This window comes from Peromyscus eremicus, unplaced genomic scaffold (assembly GCF_949786415.1).
Source record: "Peromyscus eremicus unplaced genomic scaffold, PerEre_H2_v1 PerEre#2#unplaced_71, whole genome shotgun sequence".
NCBI classification, from domain to species: domain Eukaryota; kingdom Metazoa; phylum Chordata; class Mammalia; order Rodentia; family Cricetidae; genus Peromyscus; species Peromyscus eremicus.
The window spans coordinates 629,962-636,968 of NW_026734312.1; the positions used below are offsets into that span (position 1 = coordinate 629,962).

Genomic DNA, 7,007 nt, shown 5'->3' on the forward strand with positions numbered 1-7,007 from the left:
CTTTCACATGGGTCAAGTGTCAGGCATCCTGTATATCAGATATTTTCATTACAATTCATAACAACATCAAAATTACAGTTATGAAGTAAAAGTAATTTTATAGTTGGGGAGGGGTCACCATGACATGAAGAACTGTATAAAGGGCTGCAGTGTTAGGAAGACTGAGAATCACTGGCCTAAGGAGAGAGGTGTTTATCCTGGTGCAATTCCAGTGAGTTCAATTCCCTCCCTAGCCAATCATCCCCTGCAAAATCAGCAGCCCCTAGCTGCACCAGCATAACCTGCACCTTTTGGAGGAAGAGTTGAGTGACTGGTCTTGCAGATGAACTGCCCCAGTCCCTAGGCCTTAGGCCCTGGGACACAAGCCATGCCCCACTCCCATCTCAGCCCCAGCAATGAGCCAGCAAGGAAGAGTCCTGCAGCCAAGCCTTGCCACCACAGCTGCCACGCACTGGACCCTGCAACCTCCAAGACCAACTCACACCCAAGCCCACTGAGTCCATCATCCAGTCCCTGGCCAACCATCCCCCTCAAAGTCAGCAACCCTTAGAGCACAAGTACCATCTGCCCCAACTGGAAGAAGAGCAGTGTGGGATGACTCATCCCTAAAGGGCTTGAGGGTCAGCTGGTCCAAACCAGTAAAAAAAGATACTTTCTGAGAGCCAACCTGGGTCTGCCTAAGGGCCTTAGCAACAGCAGCTGAAATGTGATCTGGAGATGACCTGGACCAATGAGAGTCAGCCATGTGACACCAGCAGGTGTATATTCATCAGACCTCCCCCCAGGATAGTGTGGAGGGTATATAAGTCTTACCTCTTCCTAAATAAACTCAGCTTGTTGTTTTGACATTCTCCCAGCATCTGTGTTATTGATTCTGTGCCTACTTGGTCCCTTCCCCAAAGGGATCAACAGCACAGGACCCTGCCACAGAGCAGCCCCCCATGATGGAGCCTTCTCTGTCAACATCAGCTGATACTATAAGCACAAGTACCACCTACACCACTTGGAAGAACAGGCACAGGCAAAAGCTGTACCAGTTGGAAGAACAGACTCCATAGGCACAAGAACAACCCACACCAGTTGGAAGAACACAGCCCATAGGCACAAATAAAGCCCACTCCAGCCAGAAGAAATGGATGACATGCTATATCTAGGCACTCAACTGCACCCCCCAAACCTCAGCTGACACAACCCTACTCAACCTGACAATCAGCCAATCACCACAACCCTTGGCTTTTCAGGGCAAAAGATAATAAAGGAACAAAAGACTCATCCAAGAAAGACATCACAAGAATCAATATCTGTTCCTATATTTATCCTAAACTTAGATGGGTAAATGGCAGTATAAGAATACATTCAACACATAAAGAGCAATATGGCACCACTAGAAACTAGTGGTTCCACAACAGAAAAATCTGAACACCCCAATGCAAATAAAGTAGAAGTAAATGTCCTTCAAAATAACTTTATAAAGATGAGAGAGGCCTGTAGTGGGTAGCCATTCCAGCTTTGTTCTGGAAGTTCCAACCCCCATTGAGACTTCGGCAACTGTCACGCCTACAAGGCGGGGCCAAGGGAGGCGCCTGGGGACCTGAGATCCGGATCGGCGAACGCTCTCTTGGTTCCAGGACGCTGGATGGTGGAGGTAGACAGAGGAGAGCTCCAGAGAACACCGCTGGACTGTGATACACCTTCCCCAGACCCCGCGACCTACCTATCCCTTAATTTGTAAGTTACGCCATTAAATAAATCTCCTTTTAACTACGTGGAGTGGCCTAAATAATTTCACCAACATCTGGCGCCCAACGTGGGGCACGATTTGTTGCTGGAGAATTTCTCTCCAGCTCCCGCCACCAAGTCCCGCCAGTCCCAGAGCCCACTTATAAAATAAACACACAGACTCTTACATTGAGGCCCTTAAAGAGGAAATGAAAAATTCTCTTAAGTAAATGGAATAAAAGAAACAAAAAATTGGAAAATATATGAATAAATCCCTTAAAGAAAGCCAGGAAAAAAACAATCAAATAAGTGAAGGAAGTGGTTCAAGACTTGAAAATTGAAATAGAGGCAACATAGAGAACACACAGCAAGGGAATTCTGGAAATTGAAAATCTGGGTAAATGAACAGGAACTATAGCTGCAAGCATAACAAACAGAATACAAGAGATGGAATAAAAATCTCAGGCATTGAAGATATGACAGAGGACATAGATTCATCAGTCAAGAAAATGTCAATCCAATAAATTCTTAACACAAAACAACCAAGGAATCTGGAGTACCATGAGAAGACCAAACCTAAGAATAATAGGGATAAAAGAAGCAGAAGAATTTCAGCTCAAAGGAACAGAAAATATATTCAACAAAATCATAGAAAATATTCCCTACCTATAGAAGGACATGCCTATGAAGAGACAAGAAACTTACAGAACACCAAATAGACTGAACCAAAAAAAGTCTCATCACCACTTAGTAGTCAAAACACCAAATATACAGAATAAAGAAAGATTATTAAGAGATTCAAAGGAAAATGGCCAAGTAACACATAAAGGCAGACCTATCAGAATTGCATCCAACATCTCAGTGGAGACCCTGAGAGCCAGAAGGTCCTGGACAGACATTTTGCAGAAACTAAGAGACCATGGATGCCAGCCCAGACTACTATACCAAGCAAAACTTTCATTCACTATAGATGGAGAAAACAATATATTCCATGACAAAACCAGATTTAAACAATACCTTTCCACAAATCTAGCCCTATAGAAAGTAGTAGAAGGAAAACTCCAACCCAAGGAAGTAGGCTGCACCCACAGAAACACAGGCAATAGATAATCTCATACCTGAAAAACTCAAAGAAGGGAAACACATACTCACCACCAACAACCACAAAACCAAAAATGACAGGAAAAACAATCACTAGTCATTAATACCTCTTCATACCATTCACCTATAAAAAGACACAGGCTTAGATACAAAAACAGGATCCCTTCTTCTGCTACATACAAGAAACACACCTCAAATTCAAAGACAGATATTACCTCAGAGTAAAGGGTTGGGAAAATATTTTCCAATCATACAGACCTAAGAAACAAGGTGGTGTTGTTATCCTAATCTCTAACAAAATAGATTTCAAACTAAAATTAATCAAAACAGATAGAGAAGGACATTTCATATTCATCACAGGAAAAATCCATCAAGATGAAGTCTCAATTCTGAACATTTATGCCCCAAATACAAGGACAATCATGTTTGTGAAAGAAACATTACTAAAGCTTATATCACATATCAAACCCCACATACTAATCGTGGGAGACTTCAACACCCAGCTCTCACCAATGGGCAGGACTACCAGACAGAAATTTAACAGAGAAAGAAGGGAAAACTAACAGATGTTATGACTCAAATGGACTTAACAGACATCTATAGAACATTTCACCCATATACTAAAGAATAATCCTTCTCAGCACCTCGTGGAACCTTATCTAAAACTGAACACATACTCAGTAACAAGGAAAACCTCAACAGATACAAAAATGGAATAACCCTCTGTATCTTATTGGACCACCATGGCTTAAAATTATAATTATCATCAGACTACCAAAATTCTTGCACATAAGCAATAAGCCTTGACAAAAGCTCTTTACTCCCCTCACCCACTGCCCAAGCCTGAGAACTAAATTACAAATTCTTACTAAAAACTGTCTTGTTGCAGGCCTGTCAGTCTTCAAGGACATCTCAAGCTACCCCTTTCTCACTGACTCATCAGCTGTGGGGCACACTTACCTGGACAGAACTGTTGAGTGGATTTCATCCTTATGTCTAAGTACACATAATCCAAATCCTGTTGACTGTCATTGCATTCAAAGTATGACTTTGACCATGTTACCCTCTGATGTGTTCTTTTTTTTTCACTCTCTCCTATAATTCCCCCTTAGTTATCCTAACACCCACCATCCCTACTATGAGACACTCTACCAAGAGCCATCAGCACACAATCACCTGCTAGTCAAGTACAAAGTCTCACCACAAACTAATAGCACCTTGTATTTCCCACAAGCCAACACCTGTCAGGACATCTTGAAATGCATGACACACACTACTGTTCCTATACCCAGACTGTGATACAGGCCACAGGCTCTGCTTTTCATTGGAATGAAGCAGAACAGCCTGTGTCCCCATCTCACCCCTACCCGGGCATCAAGTTCTGTCTCTCAGATGCACTTGGGAAAATTAGTTTGGGCATGAGGACACCATGGAGTTCATCCTTTCTCTGAGGAATCCTGGGCTTGACACAGTGGTTTCAAGACAGGCAACAGAGAATTAGGCATAACAACTACCTGCTTTTCAAATCATTGTTTGTATCATGGTCCAGGATTCCAGGTAGTTCATTCCTCTAACAGGTCCTCATCTATAGCTGAATGGTCAGTTTTTCCACCTTGTTCATCCTCAGATCCTGCTAAGTGAGGGGAGAGTTGAGATGATGCCTTTCCAGTAGTTCCTGGAGGTAGATAAAACACAAGTGTAATTATATAGTTGAATGACATAGGGCCAGGAGAGATAATGCTAAGTGTAGAGTAAAAGGGTCATGGAAAGAACTTAACCATGAAAGCCTTAAGACCAGGGCAAGGAAAGAACATTCTGACCCGGACTTGGTTCCAAGGCCATGACCAGGGTCAGGAAAAACAATCCTACCAATCTCTGAGCTTGCGCCAAGATCAGTCCACAAAAGTCCCACCAACCCCAGGCCAAACTGGAAAGTTCCCCACTCTCAAGAAACTCCATATATAGCCTGCCTTCTGTTCAATTCCCTGTGGTTTCTCACCCAAGCAGAGGAGCCATCCTCTTGGGGTTTTCTCTCCCAATAAATATATTGTGTGAGGCATGTTGTGTGGTGTGACTTTGTGGTATTTCTTGTCTCCTGATTTCCAGGATACCTTTCAGAATAGAGCTATAACACTTGCATTGGGAAAATTTCCCCTACCAGAACAGAGCTGTTACATTTGTACTGTGGAAACCTTGCCTGCTGGGGCAGAGCTGTAACACTTCTGTTGGGGAAGCCATTCCTCCTAAAGCTAAATACTTAAAATAAATCCCAAGTAGAGGCCTGAGGAAGAAGAAATGTTTGGAGTCTGTGGAGCCCCGAAGGAACAGGGCAGCTATCCTCAAGCTGGGGCACATAAGCCATATCCCTGTCCCCCACCACAATGTCTGGATATGTGCCTCCATACCCACTGCAGCCCCATGGGCCCTGGAAGCCATAAACTAGTCTAGCAATTCTGGTCTGGAGGACAACGCCAGCTCATATCTGATATGATGTAAGTTAAGTCCTGCAGTTCGTAGTGCTTAGCAGCACCAAGCCCTGACCACCTGTGTCTAGGACCAAGAGCAACTGAATGACTGGGATCTTGGTGAATGCCAGGGGAGTTAATCTGCCTGTCAATAGCATCAGATATCCATGGAACATAAAGGAATCCACTGAGGGTAAAGTTCAGCAACACCCTATCCTGACAGGGATCCCTCATCTATCATCCTGTGCCTCTTGCTGCCCTGTTTCCACTTGGAGTGAAATTAAGGAGCTCTCCCAGCACAGTAGCTGCAGACTTGATAATTCCAGGATCTCTGCCAAACAAACCCTCAGAAATCCATCTCTGTGTCTGCTATTTAGGAACCCAGAGATGCAGGATAGGCCCATTGTTTCCCAGAGTCTCCCAGCTGCTGAGTCCCATACATGAAAGGCTCAGCTCAAGACCTACCTCCTCCAGGGAGCTCCGCATCCCCTGCACAAAACTGACTGCACCTTCCCCTGGAATATTTATTTCTTGATGTTTACCCTGAGACAGATGACTAGCTTCCTTCTGCTTCTCTCTCTTCTCTAGACTGTCCATTCTCTCCCAAGTACCTCTCTCAGTCTCACCAAATATCTTTGTGAATCCCAGAGGCACTGTACAAATGCCCTAAATGGCAGTTGGCGTTGCCTCAACAGTGGTGACACCAAGAGGATGCTCAGGGATCTCCAGGGTACGTTAGAATGTTCAGGGAAGTGACTGTTAGGGTAACTGCCAACAGCCCTCACCTATGTGCTACTGAGCTCTTCCCCAATTAGCCAGTAGTTGTCCTTTCCAGGATTATTCTCAGAGACACAGGGGATGCCATTTAGTACCTCTAACTTACAAAGCCAGAGATCTCTCTCTCTGCCTCATTAGAACCTTTTCATTACTTATTTGTAGGGAGTTCAAGACTCACTTTTCAAAAACATCCCAGGGAATGGCTCTTCCCTTCCTTATGATCTCTAATCAATAAGAAGAATGTTCAGAAAGTGACTGGCTGATGAGAGACTACTCTAGCAGGATCTGAAGGCCCAGATAAGTGGCCCACTGTGGCTTTCTGTGAGATGTTCTCTGTACTGTGAATGTATTACTATGATTGATTGATAAATAAAATGCTGATTGGCCAGTAGCCAGGCAGGAAGTATGATAGGCAAGACAAACAGAGAGGAGAATTCTGGGAAGTGGAAGGCTGAGGCAGGGAGAAGCTGCCAGATGCCAGGATGAGAAGCAGATGTTAAGATACCGGAAAGTCACCAGCCACTTGGCAAGGTATAGATTTATAGAAATGGGTTAATTTAAAATATAAGAACAGATAGCAAAAAGCCTGCCACTACCGTACAGTTTATAAGTAAATTAAGTCTTTGTATGTTTACTTGGGGGACGTGAGTGGGAGAGATTTGTCCCCACTGACAGTAGGCCAGGACACAGGAAAACTTCAGCTACAGTGGCTCTCAGTTCTACCAACTCTCTATAGGTAGTGGGTGTCTCAGAGGTCAGCTGGTTTCCTCTGCCTCCCTGCACAAGGTGACCCACAAGACAACCTCATTGGGATTATTCACTGTTGCCCATGATGTGACTTGGATTCTGAGTCTTCAGTCCTCTTTTGTCAGAGTCAGAGGAAAACTGGTACTATCCACAGGCAGACAGGTGGTGTAGGGGTTGCCCAAGTACTTTCTGGATGCT

At 44.1% G+C, this 7,007-nt stretch overlaps 1 long non-coding RNA gene across 24 annotated transcripts in view; it reads right to left on the minus strand.

Annotated features, from left to right (window-relative positions):
• Positions 1-6,031, minus strand: part of LOC131901313 (uncharacterized) — a 126,155-nt gene extending 120,124 nt beyond the window's left edge. For 9 of the 24 annotated variants that reach the window (XR_009376478.1, XR_009376484.1, XR_009376489.1 and 6 more), the window contains exons 1-2: positions 5,828-6,030; positions 4,335-4,495 (exon numbers count right to left, since the gene is read on the minus strand). This is a non-coding gene — a long non-coding RNA (uncharacterized LOC131901313). Of the gene's footprint in view, positions 1-4,334; positions 4,496-5,827 lie in introns of all 24 variants that reach the window. The other 15 variants (XR_009376492.1, XR_009376495.1, XR_009376490.1 and 12 more) reach the window with 5 other exon arrangements.
• Positions 6,032-7,007: the final 976 nt, after the last annotated feature.